Here is a 19083-nt window from a genome sequence, read left to right as displayed (position 1 = left end):
TTCCCCCGGTCACCGCCGTCTTAGCATGTGGGACTAGCTTGGCCTTGAAAGGGAAAGAGCAGATCGTCGGCAGTACAATTTCTGGACGTCTGGCTGGTATCTGCTCAACCACTTACCAATTACGGACCCTAAGAGGCGAGCCCGCCCTTTCTCGCAGCGCTTCCATTGGACCCAAACCCTTCAGCTTGGGCGTCCCGCTATTTGGAGCAGTCAGCCCCAGGGTGCTGCCCACTGCAGAACTTACAGACATGAATGTGCCCCTCTCACATGACTTATCCTGGGAACACCAGCACATTCCCCCTTGTCACCGTCAAAATCTCAGGGGCTGCCTCGGGCCCTGAACAGCAACCCCGGGGGCCGCCTGCGCCCACCATTCTGAGTTGAGATGAGCCCAAAGGTGGAGATTCATGCAATAGGTTACCCACCTTTTTCTTCCTGTAGAGCATATTGTACTCTCCATCAGCAAATTTCCTACGTACGGCATTAATAGTGTCAACATACTTAAACAAAGCAGTACCTTGATCTGGGTACCTCTCCAGGTAGCATGTAGCATACAACCTTGAAGCATCAATACCATTCGTCAAAGGTATTAGGCCATTTGAATTTTTTCGGGCTGGTCCCGTCTTCCGCCATTTCTTTGAATTTAAATGCTTCAGTGGATAATTCAAACATATTGACGTACTTACCGTCCTGGATCCGCTTCACCATCTTTGACTTCTGGTGAGCGTGTAAGCTATGTACCTGGCATGAGTATGTATCCCCATACACAGCCGCCTTTCAGATTTGCCCCTGCTAATCCTCCTCAATATCCTGTACATTCTCCTATGGCCCTTTGTGTGCAAACCCAGGGACCCATTGATCTCTGACCCAGATCCACTAGAACTAGAGGAAAAACAAACTGGTACTCACCGGAGGAAGATGCCATAGGACCGTGGGCAGATCCAGATGTGCCAGAGTCGTCTGAACATGTTGCTGCCACTTTAGGAAAGAGAGCCTGGGACCTCTGAGGAGTCACATCTCTGCTAGACAAAGCCATGGGGACCTGAAACACAGAGAACAAGAGGGGAGTACCACGGGAAGAGCCATCTGTCTCATCCCTAACCTCCCCTATTCCTGACACCCCTCTCGATCGCTGTCACTCACACCACCCAACAAGTTGGGATCCTCATCCGTACTTGCGGTCTGCTCACATTCATATTCGTCCTCAAACCTGACAGCCCTGCTGTGCCCCTGTGGCGTAACCGCCCTTCCGGGTCCAACTGCCGCGCTCACATTGCCAGCTAAACCGTCACCTGGGCTGGTGCTGATACTAGCGTGCCCTCACTTGACTGCCCCCTTGTTACTACTTGCCTTGACCCAGCCGGGTGATACCAAACCCTGCAGGCCTACGGCTTGCAGTTCCAGGCCAGCCGCACTGCTACTCAGGGTCTCAGTCGTGAGTGACCCCCTAGGCCCGGCTCGAGCCGTAGGGGCCTTCCCTTTTGCCGCAGCACGTGTGGGGCCGCCTTGGCCTTGTTCCCCCCTGAAATAGGCCGCAAGCGGGAGGAGGGGGCCCTAATGACTTCCCCTCCTTTTTTACCCGCTGTGGTGGAAGCCCGGGTACGGACGCCATGCTGCGATCCACCCTCAGAGTCCCCCAGAGAACCCCCACAGGCCTGCGCACCACGTGGAACCGGAACCTGGGACTGCACCACCGCCGCACCCGACGATGACTCCCCCGCAAGGACCAACGCCAAGGACTGCAGAAGCGCCACCGCTGTCGCAATGGATTCCCCGGAAAGGACCACCGACGCAGGTAAGGACGCACTGCTTCCACTACCCACGCTACCGATTACCAGGCCTACCGAGCCCTCCCCTGTTTGAAACCATGAGCTCTCTTCGGAACCCCTGCCTAGCAGTTAAATTCTGGGACCCCTGTCTAATGCCCGCTGCTGGCACCTCAGGCCCCGCACCCCCAGTAACCGCCAAATGAAGGCCTAGCCCCACCAGCTGATAAGCCTGGGCAGGCCTAGCCTCATCATCCCGCTCCTCCCGTGCAGGAGAAGAGAACAGATTGGGGCTACCATCCCAAACTGAAGGGGAAGTGGAAATAGAAAGCCCTGAAACATGGCCCTGATCCACTGTGATAGTCCCCGATGGGGATGGTGTGACCCACTCAATGTCTTCAAGATCCATCTCTTCCCACTTCACAGGTTCGTCTTCCATGGGAATTCTTCTGTGATCCATGCTGTAGAAAGAGCTTCCAGGGATCCACCGGAACAAAGAGGAAGTAGACTCCCTGCACATCCCATATATAAGGTAATTAAACCCCTTCTCAAAACAAGGCAACATTGTAACAAACACACACAGCAGCAGCACTCACTCAACCAGGCCTTAACCCTTAGCTACGCTCCGTGCTAGTTGCCCTACACTTCCTAAAAATATTTTTCTTATGTTTGTAATTATTTTTTTATTTTTTGTAACTTAGTTCTTTTTTATTTTTTGTACTTTAGTTAGTTTATTTCATTGTAGTTATTTGTAGGTATTGTATTTAATTAATGTATTGATAGTGTAGTGTTAGGTTTAATTGTAAGTAATTGTAGGTATTTTATTTAATTAATTTAATGATAGTATAGTGTTAGGTTTAATTGTAACTTAGGTTAGGATTTATTTTACAGGTAATTTTGTAATTATTTTAACTATTTTAGCTATTAAATAGTTCTTAACTATTTAATAGCTATTGTACCTGGTTAAAATAAATACAAAGTTACCTGTAAAATAAATATTAATCCTAAAATAGCTATAATATAATTATAATTTATATTGTAGCTATATTAGGATTTATTTTACAGGTAAGTATTTAGCTTTAAATAGGAATAATTTATTTAATAAGAGTTAATTAATTTCGTTAGATTTAAATTATATTTAAGTTAGGGGGTGTTAGGGTTAGACTTAGCTTTAGGGGTTAATACATTTATTAGAATAGCTGTGAGCTCCGGTCGGCAGATTAGGGGTTAATAATTGAAGTTAGGTGTCGGCGATGTTAGGGAGGGCAGATTAGGGGTTAATACTATTTATTATAGGGTTAGTGAGGCGGATTAGGGGTTAATAACTTTATTATGATAGCGGTGCGGTCCGCTCAGCAGATTAGGGGTTAATAAGTGTAGGCAGGTGGAGGCGACGTTGTGGGGGCAGATTAGGGGTTAATAAATATAATATAGGGGTCGGCGGTGTTAGGGGCAGCAGATTAGGGGTACATAAGGATAATGTAAGTAGCGGCGGTTTACGGAGCGGCAGATTAGGGGTTAAAAATAATATGCAGGGGTCAGCGATAGTGGGGGCGGCAGATTAGGGGTTAATAAGTGTAAGGCTAGGGGTGTTTAGACTCGGGGTACATGTTAGAGTGTTATGTGCAGACGTAGGAAGTGTTTCCCCATAGCAAACAATGGGGCTGCGTTAGGAGCTGAACGCTGCTTTTTTGCAGGTGTTAGGTTTTATTTCAGCTCAAACAGCCCCATTGTTTCCTATGGGGGAATCGTGCACAAGCATGTTTTTGAGGCTGGCCGCGTCCGTAAGCAACTCTGGTATCGAGAGTTGAAGCTGCGTTAAATATGCTCTACGCTTCTTTTTTGGAGCCTAACGCAGCCTTTATGTGGACTCTCAATACCAGAGTTATTTTTATGGTGCGGCCAGAAAAAAGCCGGCGTTAGCTACGCGGGTCCTTACCGACAAAACTCTAAATCTAGCCACTTGGTTGCAGCTTCATGATCCAGTTTTCTCATGGTCTAAAAGAGAACTTATTTCCTGGGGACCTACCTGTTTCAAACATTGCCTGCAAAATCCCTCTAAACCATCTTGTCCTGTCGTAGCTATGGTGGAAGTTCCTTATTTATTGCCTAATTACTATCATGCCTTTAGTGATGTGTTTTCTAAAAAGGAGGCTGAGACGTTACCTCCACACCGGATATTTGACTGTCCTAACGAATTGTATTCAGGGGCTTCTCTACCTAAGGGAAGGACCTATCCCCTCTCTCGTCAAGAAAATGTCTCTCTTGAGGAATACATAAAGGACAACTTAGCCAGAGGATTTATTCATCCTTCCTCATCACCTGTGGGTGCGGGTTTTTTCTTCATTGGGAAAAAAGATGGAGGTCTTCGTCCCTGTATTGATTATCGGGCCTTGAATCAGATTACTGTCAAAAACAGCTATCCTCTGCCGCTCATTTCTGAGTTATTTGATCGTCTTCAAGGTGCTTCTATTTTTTCCAAGTTAGATCTCTGTGGGGCCTACAATTTGGTCAGAATCCATAAAGGAGACGAATGGAAGATGGCATTTAACACTATATTTGGTCACTACGAGTATCTAGTAATGCCATTCGGATTGTGCAATGCAACAGCAGTATTTCAGCACTTTGTTAACGAAATCTTCAGAGATTATCTTAATCAATTTGTTATCATTTATCTCGATGACATTCTGATCTATTCGAAAACATTACAGGAACATGTACATCATGTAAGACTGGTACTTCAGAGGTTACGAGACAATTCCCTGTTCGCTAAATTGGAGAAATGCTCTTTTCATCAGAGTTCCATTCCCTTTTTGGGGTATATCATTTCTGAATCAGGTTTTGAGATGGATCCTGCTAAACTTTCGGCTATCAAGGAGAGGCCCAGACAAATCCCTGCAAAGGTTTCTTGGCTTTGCCAATTACTATAGAAAGTTTATTAAGAACTTTGCTGACATCACGTCTCCCATCACTTCTGTTACTAAGAAAGGGCAAAATTGTAAGAACTGGTCCTCTTCGGCAGTACAGGCTTTTGAAATGCTAAAATCAGCATTTTCTTCTGTACCTCTTCTCAGTCATCCAATTCCTGATCTCCAGTTTATTTTGGAGGTTGACGCTTCCTCTATAGCAGCTGGAGCTGTTCTCTCCCAACGTGATCCGACTACCAGCAAGATACATCCTGTGGCATTCTTTTCGAAAAAATTCAATCCTGCCAAGTTAAATTATGATGTGGGCAATAAGGAGCTTTGGGCTATAAAATTAGCTTTGGAAGAATGGAGGCATTGGTTAGAGAGTACCAGTCAACCTTTTTTCATTCTGACAGATCACAAGAATCTTTTATACCTCCAAACAGCTACACGTCTCAATCCTCGTCAGGCTCGTGGGCCTTGTTCTTCTCCAGGTTTAATTTTGTACTTTCCTATGTTCCTGGTTCAAAAAATTCCAAGGCAGATGCTTTATCTAGGCAGTTCCAATCTTCTGAACCTTCTCTATTGGATTCTGAACCTATACTATGTCCAGTCAAAGTTTTGGCTCAAGTATCTTCTTTTCCAGTACAGGCTTTACATGCTGCTCAAGTCCGGGTACCATCTTCTTGCAAACTACCTTCTGGTATCCTGTATGTACCCAAAGGATTATGTCTTAAGCTTCTACGTTGGGCTCACGACAACATTTCAGCAGGTCATCCTGAAGTAACCAATACTTTGTGGAAACTGAAGCAGCATGTTTGGTGGTCCACTATGAGGAGGGATGTTAAGGATTATATTGCTGCTTGTAGTTCTTGTGCTTCGAACAAACAATCATCTCATCGACCGTTTGGTCTATTACACCCTCTTCCTATTCCTCATTACCCTTGGTCTCACTTATCCATGGACTTTGTTACAGATCTTCCTGTTTCTGCTGAAAATACAACCATTTGGGTAGTGGTGGATCGGTTCTCCAAGTCTGCTCACTTCATACCTCTTCCAGGCTTGCCTTCAGCTCAAAGTCTTTCTGAACTCTTTGTTCTACATATATCTCGTTTACATGGTTTTCCCACTGACATAGTCTCAGATCGTGGAGTCCAATTTGTTTCCAAATTTTAAAGGTCTTTTTGTAAGCACTTCGGAATCAACATATCTCTTTCTACTGCACATTATCATCAATCCAACGGACAGACTGAGCGTGTAAATCAAGCCTTGGAATCTTTTCTTAGACATTATGTAGTCCATCACCACTCCAACTGGTCTCAGTTATTGCCTTTGGCGGAATTAGCTCACAACTCACATTATAACGCCTCATTACAGACCTCTCCCTTTAAGGTAGCTTATGGTTTTGAACCTAGAACCTTTCCTATGATTACCAGTTCTACTGAAGTTCCTGGAGCAGATCGTATATTGAAAAATCTCAGTAACCACTGGCAACTCATTCATCAAAATCTACTTTCTTCTTCCTTAAGACATAAGAAAAATGCTGATCGCAGAAGGTGCAAGGCTCCTTTACTACGTACTGGAGACAGAGTATTTTTATCCACCAGATTCATACGTCTAAAACAACCTTGTACTAAGTTGGGTCCTAAGTACATTGGAACTTTTCGAATTGTTTCCAAAGTTTGTTCTTCTGCATACCGCCTGGCCTTACCCAAGACTCTCAAGATCCATCCAGTGTTTCATGTCTCCCTACTCAAGCCAGTCATTTACAAACGGTACTCTATCAGGAGTAAACCACCTCCTCCACTTTTCGTAGAGGGAACTTCTGAGTTTGAAGTCAGCCAGATTCTGGATTCCAAGCTACGGGGCAATCGGCTGTACTACCTGGTCCATTGGAAGGACTGACTATGTTGGGTTAACCTTCAAACTTCCTGATTATCTGTTTCCAAACAATGCAAGTACTGTTTACTCTGTGACAGTGTTAACCCTCAAACTGCCTGATAACAAATTACCTACTCCTGCATTATTAACTGTTTGTTGTTTTACCCTTCTTCTGTCTGAGTATAAGTGGACTATCCCTGCTCTCCTGATTCTGTGGAAGACATTTCCTGAAACCAGTTCCTTATTCAGAAGTCTGGCTGTTATCTTGAATTACTTTGGACACAGGCTAACCCTGCTCCATATCGTGAGTACATTGTTTTTTGGAGGTTGTCGTAGGGTCACGTCCTGGATTAAACTCAGAGTGCAAGGGTGTTGTTTAAGTTCGCCCTAGCATTTGGGTCTTCTTCTGGACATTTCCTAACCTGACAGTAATAACAATTTTTGAACGATTCCGCTGAGTGAATATTGTGAAGTTTATGAGTGCCTCACACCTAATGTATTGCTATTATTAGTGCAGCTAATTGATGGGACCCAGATATTCTGACACTTTGACAATAATATACACCGTAAGCTACTATTTACATTTACCATGACCTACCCTATGAGATGCGTTCCTACACACACGCCCCCTACACAACCAATGGTAACCATGAGGTGGAGTTGAATATGTGAGGAGTTATGACGCAATGCGTCGCTATTGGTGGGTAGCATATAGATAGGGTATTTAAGGTGCGCTGAATTGGCGCTCGGTTTGTCTAATCATTTACAATAATGTCCACATTGAGAAAGGCCGTTTACAGGCTGAAACGCGTTTGTGTCTAATATCCCCTTCTTTACCTACGTGTAGTGCCGTCTATTCCTCTGTCCCCTGATGCCGATGTAAGCTGTTATCGGCCAGGAAACAGGGAGGCATACGTTCTACACAGTTTAGGTGTTTGTTTTTTTTGTCTTTTATTTTAGTGTGGTGGGTGATCTTTCAGGGTTTCCTGGATTTTATTATTATTAATATATAAAAAGTTATATTTTATAGTATACCTAATATTAGAGGTGGAGTGCTTAACCCCCCTTCTTTCTGCCCCATTTCTTTAGTGGGGTATCTGTGTTTAATATTTGTATTAAGGGCAGCACCGGTCCCATATACATTGGGTCCTTTCCTCTAAATTTATTCCCATAGTGCTAGTAACTCATTTGTTTCAGATATCGTATTTATTAATACCAGCAATAGGAACTGGTAACAACAGGTGATAAAAAGATAAAAACACACGGCTGGCGGCAATCAGGGCCTACATGACTAACTCTATAACCCCTTCTAGAGAAATAGCATGGGGACACTGCTGCAGACCACAAGGCGGAGATACTCTACACAGCTTTTTAAATTTAGGGAGTTTGCGGCCCGTCAATAAACAGCCAGAGCACGGCCAAGCTACCGAGCCTGTGGCGTCACCCTGACTGCAATGGCCGTCACTCAAACCTCCTCCCAGCCTGCAGCCGTGATCCTGACTACCCGTCACAAGAGACACACCTGCAAATAAAACGGTCCAGACTCTTGCTGCCACCACTATACCCTTAGGAGTAACGCCTGCCTGATGTTCTGAAGGAACAAATCTACTCCTGCCGGTTCTAAATGAACCCCATCCTGCCTATATAACCCTTTATGGGCTGCTGATATGTTCCCATGCTCTATAATAAAACCCTTGAGGTCCCTAGCTTGCTTCCTCAGGTCCCTATTGATCTTTGTCCTGACCTGGAAAGCCGCTTTATGACACAAAATATGTCTCCATCTCAATCTAGGGATCACATTCGAGCACCCGATTTGCACACCTGGAAACCAGAGTTTGAACTGTCGCAGATCCGTCTGCATTGCTCGGATTAAATCTAATGTAGGGATGACCCCCACATCGTTGCCACCCGCATGTAGATTTAAAATGTGGGGCTTTTCCCACCTTCTCGCAGCATCTTGCAACAAAGCAGGCAGATCTGCCCAGGACAAACCCCTGCGCCCTAGCCAACGCAACACAGCCGCGGACGATGGGAATCCTAGCTGCTGTCCTCCTGGCATGGCCGCAGCTTGAATTGCAGCCCAGTGCACGTATGAATGACCAACGATCCACACCCGAACAGGACCTTGGCGCGTGCCTGAAAAAGAAACAACAATTAGCTTGCACACTTATTGGACCTGACCTCAAGCTTACAAGGCCAGTTCCCCCCCCCTTTTCCATCATTCCAAGACCATAACACCTGGGGACCCCGTATTACCACTTAACTCCTATGCATACAGTGGCCTGACATAGGATCTGTACTGCTGAGATCTCCAGCACCTCAACGAGCGAATACGGTCAGAGACCAGCCCAACTCTGCTGCAGTTATAGCCACCCCCACTCTGAATGAGTGTAGTATGATACGTGATCCATCAAGACCAGCCCGCTGTGCTACCTGCCCCAATACCTTCCTGAATTGGTATCTTGTCAACGGGTCCCCGCTCGCATGTATAAGAAACCTGGAAGAATCTCCTGGTCGCACTTCCAGGTATGACAAAACCAAATGTAACGGGCAACAGGTGACCCCTGGCTGCCCCGGTAAGGAGAGCAAGGCACCCCGGCACCCTGGTTCGTCTTAGACTTGGGTATAAAAAGAAGCACGGAATTGTCCTAACGTGATTGTGCAAGATTCCCCCGGTCACCGCCGTCTTAGCATGTGGGACTAGCTTGGCCTTGAAAGGGAAAGAGCAGATCGTCGGCAGTACAATTTCTGGACGTCTGGCTGGTATCTGCTCAACCACTTACCAATTACGGACCCTAAGAGGCGAGCCCACCCTTTCTCGCAGCGCTTCCATTGGACCCAAACCCTTCAGCTTGGGCGTCCCGCTATTTGGAGCAGTCAGCCCCAGGGTGCTGCCCACTGCAGAACTTACAGACATGGATGTGCCCCTCTCACATGACTTATCCTGGGAACACCAGCACATTCCCCCTTGTCACCGTCAAAATCTCAGGGGCTGCCTCGGGCCCTGAACAGCAACCCCGGGGGCCGCCTGCGCCCACCATTCTGAGTTGAGATGAGCCCAAAGGTGGAGATTCATGCAATAGGTTACCCACCTTTTTCTTCCTGTAGAGCATATTGTACTCTCCATCAGCAAATTTCCTACGTACGGCATTAATAGTGTCAACATACTTAAACAAAGCAGTACCTTGATCTGGGTACCTCTCCAGGTAGCATGTAGCATACAACCTTGAAGCATCAATACCATTCGTCAATGGTATTAGGCCATTTGAATTTTTTCGGGCTGGTCCCGTCTTCCGCCATTTCTTTGAATTTAAATGCTTCAGTGGATAATTCAAACATATTGACGTACTTACCGTCCTGGATCCGCTTCACCATCTTTGACTTCTGGTGAGCGTGTAAGCTATGTACCTGGCATGAGTATGTATCCCCATGCACAGCCGCCTTTCAGATTTGCCCCTGCTAATCCTCCTCAATATCCTGTACATTCTCCTATGGCCCTTTGTGTGCAAACCCAGGGACCCATTGATCTCTGACCCAGATCCACTAGAACTAGAGGAAAAACAAACTGGTACTCACCGGAGGAAGATGCCATAGGACCGTGGGCAGATCCAGATGTGCCAGAGTCGTCTGAACATGTTGCTGCCACTTTAAGAAAGAGAGCCTGGGACCTCTGAGGAGTCACATCTCTGCTAGACAAAGCCATGGGGACCTGAAACACAGAGAACAAGAGGGGAGTACCACGGGAAGAGCCATCTGTCTCATCCCTAACCTCCCCTATTCCTGACACCCCTCTCGATCGCTGTCACTCACACCACCCAACAAGTTGGGATCCTCATCCGTACTTGCGGTCTGCTCACATTCATATTCGTCCTCAAACCTGACAGCCCTGCTGTGCCCCTGTGGCGTAACCGCCCTTCCGGGTCCAACTGCCGCGCTCACATTGCCAGCTAAACCGTCACCTGGGCTGGTGCTGATACTAGCGTGCCCTCACTTGACTGCCCCCCTTGTTACTACTTGCCTTGACCCAGCCGGGTGATACCAAACCCTGCAGGCCTACGGCTTGCAGTTCCAGGCCAGCCGCACTGCTACTCAGGGTCTCAGTCGTGAGTGACCCCCTAGGCCCGGCTCGAGCCGTAGGGGCCTTCCCTTTTGCCGCAGCACGTGTGGGGCCGCCTTGGCCTTGTTCCCCCCTGAAATAGGCCGCAAGCGGGAGGAGGGGGCCCTAATGACTTCCCCTCCTTTTTTACCCGCTGTGGTGGAAGCCCGGGTACGGACGCCATGCTGCGATCCACCCTCAGAGTCCCCCAGAGAACCCCCACAGGCCTGCGCACCACGTGGAACCGGAACCTGGGACTGCACCACCGCCGCACCCGACGATGACTCCCCCGCAAGGACCGACGCCAAGGACTGCAGAAGCGCCACCGCTGTCGCAATGGATTCCCCGGAAAGGACCACCGACGCAGGTAAGGACGCACTGCTTCCACTACCCACGCTACCGATTACCAGGCCTACCGAGCCCTCCCCTGTTTGAAACCATGAGCTCTCTTCGGAACCCCTGCCTAGCAGTTAAATTCTGGGACCCCTGTCTAATGCCCGCTGCTGGCACCTTAGGCCCCGCACCCCCAGTAACCGCCAAATGAAGGCCTAGCCCCACCAGCTGATAAGCCTGGGCAGGCCTAGCCTCATCATCCCGCTCCTCCCGTGCAGGAGAAGAGAACAGATTGGGGCTACCATCCCAAACTGAAGGGGAAGTGGAAATAGAAAGCCCTGAAACATGGCCCTGATCCACTGTGATAGTCCCCGATGGGGATGGTGTGACCCACTCAATGTCTTCAAGATCCATCTCTTCCCACTTCACAGGTTCGTCTTCCATGGGAATTCTTCTGTGATCCATGCTGTAGAAAGAGCTTCCAGGGATCCACCGGAACAAAGAGGAAGTAGACTCCCTGCACATCCCATATATAAGGTAATTAAACCCCTTCTCAAAACAAGGCAACATTGTAACAAACACACACAGCAGCAGCACTCACTCAACCAGGCCTTAACCCTTAGCTACGCTCCGTGCTAGTTGCCCTACACTTCCTAAAAATAAACTACAAATAGCCCTTTAAAGGGCCTTTTGTAGGGCATTGCCCTAAAGCAAACAGCTCTTTTGCTTTGAAAATACAACAAACCCCCACCCCACCCCCCAAAATAAAAAAACTACCTTAAAAAAATCCTAAACTACCCATTGCTACAAAAATGGCATTGTATGGGCTTTGCTCTTAAAAGGGCATTCAACTCTTTTTCTGCCCAAATAAAATGGAAAAAAAAAACCTAATCTAAATAAAAAAAAAACTAAGTCTAACACCAAAATTGGTACTCACCAATGATGATGGGCGGTGCTCCATCTTCATCCATCTTCATCTTCTTCTATTGGCGGTGGAGCTCCATCTTCTATCTTCATCCCGGTGTCTGCGGCGAGGTCAGCGGCAATGGCGGTGGTGACGCCGGTCCTCCTCTTCAGACTAGCGGCATGGAGGTTCTCTTCATATGGTCTGCAGCCGCACACTGAAGATTGAATGCAAGGTACACCTTTTTTAAAGGGGTACCCTTGCATTCCTATTGGCTGATTTTAATCTTCAAATTCAAATCAGCCAATATGATGAAAGTCTGACCTCGCCGCTGACACCGGGATGAAGATAGAAGATGGACCGCCACCGCCGATGGAAGAAGATGAAGATGGATGCTGATTTGGAGGCTCGTCTAAAACAAAAGTTAAGAAGCAGTGGTTTGCGACTACCTAAGTAAACCTATTAACCCCTAAACTGCCGGCCTCCCACATCGCAACAAATTAACCTTTAAACCTAACACCCCCTAACTATAAATTAAAGTTACAATATAACTACCTTAAAATAAATAAAAACTTAAAGGGACATAAACCCAAAAATTCATGATTCATATAGAGATTACAATTTTAAACAACTTTCCAATTTACTTCTATTATTTAATTTGCTTCCTTCTCTTGTTATCCTTTGCTGAAAGGTTAATCTAGGCAAGCTCAGCAGAATCTAGGTTCTAGCTGTTGATTGGTGGCTGCATATATATATTGATTGTGATTGGCTCACCCATGTGTTCAGTTTGAAACCATTAGTGCATTGCTGCTCCTTCAACAAATGATACTAAGAGAATGAAACAGATTAGATAATGAAAGTAAATTTGAAAGTTATTTATAATTGTATCTGAATCATGAAAGCATTGTTTTGGGTTTCATGTCCCTTTAACTGTGAAATAAAAAAAACTAAGCTTAAACTATAAATAAACCTAACATTACTTTTTTAAAAAACCCCAAAATAAAAACACCCCTAATCTAACAATAAATTACCAATAGCCCTTAAAAGGGCCTTTTGTAGGGCACTGCCCTAAGTTTAGCAGCTCTTTTACATTAAAAAAAATACAAATTAACCTCTAACAGTAACCCCCCCCCCCCACCCACCAACCCCCCAAAATATAAAAGACCTAACTCTAAAAAAAAAAAAAAAGCTACTTATTGCCCCTAAAGGGGTATTTGCATGGGCATTGTCCTTAAAAGGACAACCAGCTCTTTTGCTGCCCATTAAAAAACAAAAGCCCTGGGGGGCGGAGCTAGCCATCACAGCAGCAAGTTGCATGTTCTGAGAGCTCCTGCTTATAGCTAATATTTGAGGCTAAAACTATATTGAAATTTTGCAAACTATGGTCCCTGGTTATTGGAAGTCTACTGGTCATTGGTAGCTGACTGGCCCTTGAAGCGAACATGATCTTTCACTGAGTATTGGACTACATAGGAGCCTTGGCTGCAGCCACGTGGGAGTTTCTTATAATTTATGAGGCCCAGGAACTTCTCTGGATCTAACTATAGAAGCATGCTGATGGTGGTATAAGTTATGTTTACACATTCCATTTGATTAACGAATATGGAGGATATCTATGCAGCTCTCCTTACTCTATTCAATGCCTTTGAGACTTTGTTGCAGCAGAAAGTGGATACAGCACTGCAGGCTGTTTTTCCTGAGGAAGCCGCTCTGAAGCTCTTGACATAAGCTGAGAAACCGACCCAAAGGCAGTTGACTATCCTGTCAACGAGTTTTCCAGCCCTGGATGCGGCTTCCTCATTTGGGCCCCTGCCACCTACCTCATCTACTACTTCACTAGGGGCTGCAGCCGAACCCCGGAGGAGATATGGTGCAGCATTTCATGGGAGCTGGCGGGGGGCGGATGGGGAGCCTAACTGGAGAGACGGCGATCAACCCTGTGCGATGTCACTAGACATCATATGTAGTAAACCGCAGCAGTCTGTCACCGCAGCTACATTGGACTCAGATCCCGGTAACTATCTTGTGGAGCAACTTGCCGTTACGACTTCCTTATGCAGGCAGGCATGCCCTAAGAGAGCCGGCTGGAAGATCCATAAAGTTGGGGTTGGATAAGCTTCTTGTTTAGAGAACATAAATTGCAGCGTTCTAAGTTTCCAGCTGCCATACAATGGATTCATACCGACTATAAGATATTACTCCACTGTTTCCTACGCTGTCTGGACTGTGACCCCCTTCGACATTAGCCTAAAGTTCAATACGGTAGTGGTATATAGGTCCCTAACAAGTGGAGTGGACTAAATTTCAGAAGCCTAGTGAAGATACGAGCTAAGTTGACTTTTCCTCTGTCGAGACTTATACCATTACTATTGGCACCTTGCCTGACTGATATGTGTACTTAAACACTCAAATTTGTTCATAGGTTGCTAGTTGCAAACTAAAAAGTTACCTTTTGGGGCTGATCATATATATTACCTATTATCTTTTGGCTAGATTTAGAGTTTTGTCTGTAAAGACCCGCGTAACTAACGCAGCTTTTTTTCCTACCGCTGCTTCCAAACAACGCTGGTATTTAGAGTTGTCTGAAGGGCTGCGTTAGGCTCCAAAAAGGGAGCGTTGAACAGAATTTACCTTCCCTTCAACCCTCAATACCAGCGTTGCCTACGGTAGCGGTAAGCTGGAAAAACGTGCTCGTGCACGATTCCCCCATAGGAAACAATGGGGCAGTTTGGGCTGAAAAAAAACCTAACACCTGCAAAAAAGCAGCGTTAAGCTCCCAACGCAGCCCCATTGTTTCCTATGGGGAAATACTTTATAAGTCTGCACCTAACACCCTAACATGAACCCCGAGTCTAAACACCCCTAACCTTACACTTATTAACCCCTAATCTGCTGACCCCGCTATCGCTGACACCTGCATTACACAATTAACCCCTAATCTGCCGCTCAGGACACCGCCGCCACCTACATTATCCCTATGAACCCCTAATCTGCTGCCCCCAACATCGCCGACACCTACATAATATTTATTAACCCCTAATCTGCCCCCCCCCCCAACGTCGCCACCACCTAACTTCAAGTATTAACCCCTAATCTGCCGACCGGACCTCGCCGCTGCTATAATAAATGTATTAACCCCTAAAGCTGTCTAACCCTAACACCCCTCTAAGTTAAACATAATTTTAATCTAACAAAATAAATTAACTCTTATTAACTAAAGTATTCCTATTTAAAACTAAATACTTACCTGTAAAATAAACCCTAATATAGCTACAATATAACGAATAATTATATTGTAGCTATTTTAGGATTTATATTTATTTTACAGGCAACTTTGTATTTATTTTAACTAGGTACAATAACTATTAAATAGTTAATAACTATTTAATAGCTACCTAGTTAAAATAATTACAAAATTACCTGTAAAATAATTCCTAACCTAAGTTACAATTAAACCTAACACTACACTATCATTAAATTAATTAAATAAATTAGCTACAAATACCTACAATTAAATACAATTATATAAACTAAACTAAATTACAAAAAAAAAACCACTAAATTACAGAAATTAAAAAAATATTACAAGAATTTTAAACTAATTACACCTAATCTAAGCCCCCTAATAAAATAATAATAAAAAAAAATAATAAAAGTCCCTACCCTATTCTACATTACAAAGTCATCAGCTCTTTTACCAGCCCTTAAAAGGGCTTTTTGCGGGGCATGCCCCAAAGTAATCAGCTCTTTTGCCTGTAAAAAAAAACAACCCCCCCCCAACATTAAAACCCACCACCCACATACCCCTACTCTAGCCCACCCAAACCCCCCTTAAATAAACCTAACACTACGCCCCCGGCGGCGATGTGCGGTCGGCAGATTAGGGGTTAGAAATATTTATTATAGTGGCGTCGATGTGGGGGGACCTCGGTTTAGGGGTACATAGGTAGTTTATGGGTGTTAGTGTACTTTAGAGCACTGTAGTTAAGAGCTTTATATACCGGCGTTAGCCCATAAAGCTCTTAACTACAGCCTTTCCATGGGCGTTAGGAGTCTTGTCGGTAGAGGCTCTACTGCTCACTTCAGCCAATACTCTAAATACCGGCGTTAGGAATATCCCATTGAAAAGATAGGATACACAATTGGCGTAAGGGGATCTGCGGTATGGAAAAGTTGCGGCTTGAAAGTGAGCGGTACACCTTTACCTGGCCGACTCTAAATACCAGCGGGCGGCCAAAAGCAGCGTTAGGACCCCTTAACGCTGCTTTTGACGGGTAACACAGAACTCTAAATATAGGTGTATGTTATTTAATAGGCTGGTTTTGTCACACACTTCAAATATACATACCTCAGATAAGTAGCCTCTTCTTATTTACATAATAATGTTAACCCTACCACCTTACTTTATAGGAATTTGACTCCTGCTATCCATAGGTTGCAGGTGAGAAGGCTCTATAATAAAAAACACCTATGCATTATTAGCAGTGCGCTGCTTGGGTATAGGGCCCATGCTCAGGTAGTGCGTCTTGTTACTGAATTGAAGTTAATCAATAGCCATTTTGCAATATATGAAAAGTGTCAGGATCTAACCATATTTTTTAGATCATAAGGATATGTATATATGCAACAAGTTCTATTTGAGCCGTTTTGTGAAAATATAATAGTATGCTCCTTTCCACTAGGATATAGATGTGACATGTAGGACAGAGACTGCATGTCCCATCATATCATGGATATTTTGTAATACGAATAGCCCTCACAGCTATCTGAGTTATCTCTCCAAATTTCTTTAGTTGCAGATATTGGATTATACAATAGTTATTTGGTGGCTGACGTTAGATTCTAATCTTCACCACTAGAGGGGTGTCAAGGACTAGTTTAAGTCAAATCTATGCAGCAAACTGCATTTAACTATATAGGTGTATTAGGATTGACATATTTAGCTTCAGATATAAATTGGATTTTGATGTCCGCCACTAAGAGGGAGTCACAGACTAGTTGAAACCAAATCTATACAACAAACTTCATCTACCCATATGTGTAGATCAGTATTGCCATATTTAACTTAAATGGCTTGCAACATACCTAGGAATAGGTTTGACGGATCGCTTATTGTTACGGGGAATGTGCCTAAGACTATAGAAGGGGACACTTTTATCCCTCCTGTTACAATTTGTATCTCACACTTTAGTTATTTAACATGGGATGTATAACAATGCAATTTAAGGTGATATATGTCACTGTTTAGTCAGATATCTTTCTGCTGGAATGGCTGTTATCCTCATGGATGTGTATGTTTATCCTACCTACTTTCTCTATTAAAAGGATGTTAAGGACAGTGACCTCTCGGATACAACAGATAATATTTGATCATCTATACGGTTAGAAACTTCCTGACATCATAAGGTTATATCTTAACTGTTCTGACTTGTAACAGACCGCCAATGATCTTATAGATGAAGCTATTGAATATACCTCCCCAGGCCTCTTAGGCTAAAATATTTTATCCCCTTCCCGGCACCAGGGATGTTTGGTTTGTAAATTCCCCTATAGGGGATTGATGCAAAGTAGTTTCATCCAAGATAGGTTGTTGAGTAGCAGTATCCTCATATCTTCCAATTAGGTCCTTACACCTCCACATAGTTCCCTACATGCCACCATCAACTCCCCCCCCCCATACCTTTGTGCTTACTAGGTAAGCAGGGGAAAATGGATCCCCTAGACACCCTATTTTCCTGTCCATATTCTCCTTTCTAATCCCTATCAGTACATAATACTGGATTGAGGGTCCAGGAGAGGCCTGTCCTTTACTTTAGGGATTTTTTTTTCCCATTTCTTGTCCTCTTACAGTTTAAGGAGAAACTCAAATGAATAGATTATTCTACAATTAAAGATAAAATGAGGCTCTAATATATAGGTTTCAATGCTATTTTACACACTGTTATTGTTTTATAATGCAATGTAATACTATGTACTAAACTACTTTAGCAAATCAATTACTATTGTAACTGTTATTTATAAGATATGTAATTGAACTTATACCCACTGTAATATGTTTGAATAACCTCAATAAAAATTTTGAAACAAAGAACCAAAACAAAAGCCCTAATCTAAAAAAAAAAAAAAAAAAAAAAAAAAAAAACTAACCCTAACCCCAAAAAATGTACTCACTATTTCTGAAGTCCGGACATCCATCTTCTTCCAGGCGGAGCAAAGTCTTCATCCAGGTGGTGAAGATCTTCTTCCAGGGCAGCACTATCTTCCATCTTCATCCTGGTGGCGCGGAGAGAAAGCGGTGCGGAGCTGGAACGGCAGTCGCACAGACATCCAGCGTGGAGGATCCTCTTTATGCGATCCTCCGCCGCACACTGAAGATTGAATGCAAGGTACATTTTATATTTTTAGGTTTTATATAGGGGTACCCTTGCATTCCTATTGGCTGATTTGAATCTTCAAATTTAAATCAGCCAATAGGATGAAAGGTTGACCTCGCCGCCGACACCGGGATGAAGATAGAAGATGGACCGCCACTGCCAATGGAAGATGGATGCTTTGGAGGGTCGCCTGAAACAAAAGTAAGGAAGCAGTGGTTTGCAATCATCCCATTCTAATATGAGTGGGATGATTGACTGCCCCTGCTAGCATTGGATCCCAGTGAGCAGGGGGTGGCATTGCATAAGCATTTCTAGTGATAAGTTTGTGCAATGATGCAGCAATGTATAATGGAAATAATTCAATATAGCGAATCATGTCCACTCAACATTTGATAAGTCGAGCCCAATAACTGCATTACAAAAGATCTGCAAATACAATTCATGGTTTACAAGCATGTAAAATTGTCATTTTGTTGGGGAAACTTGTATTTTTTGCAGACCAGGGACATGGCCTTGAAAACCCTCTAGGGTGCAGTACAATTAATGTTGGATATCTCTTATGTGAGAAGCAGATGAAGCACTAAGCTCAGGGTGCACAAGATGTGGAGTTCTTCATGTAATCCTGTACTATGCTATTAATAATAATGGTTTACTTCTGGTTTAAAAAAATGTGGTATCTCGGATTGTGCTCAAGCTCAACATTTAACTCACCAATTGTAATATAAGTGGAATGAGCTCACTATCCATTTAAAGTATAGGGCATACTTAAAACGTTTTGTCTGTGTTAAGATACTCTGGTTAAAAATTTTAACCATCCACTTTT

The sequence above is a fragment of the Bombina bombina genome, chromosome 4, assembly GCF_027579735.1.
Source record: "Bombina bombina isolate aBomBom1 chromosome 4, aBomBom1.pri, whole genome shotgun sequence".
In the NCBI taxonomy this organism is placed as follows: Eukaryota; Metazoa; Chordata; class Amphibia; order Anura; family Bombinatoridae; genus Bombina; species Bombina bombina.
Note: the sequence above shows the minus strand (reverse complement) of the source record.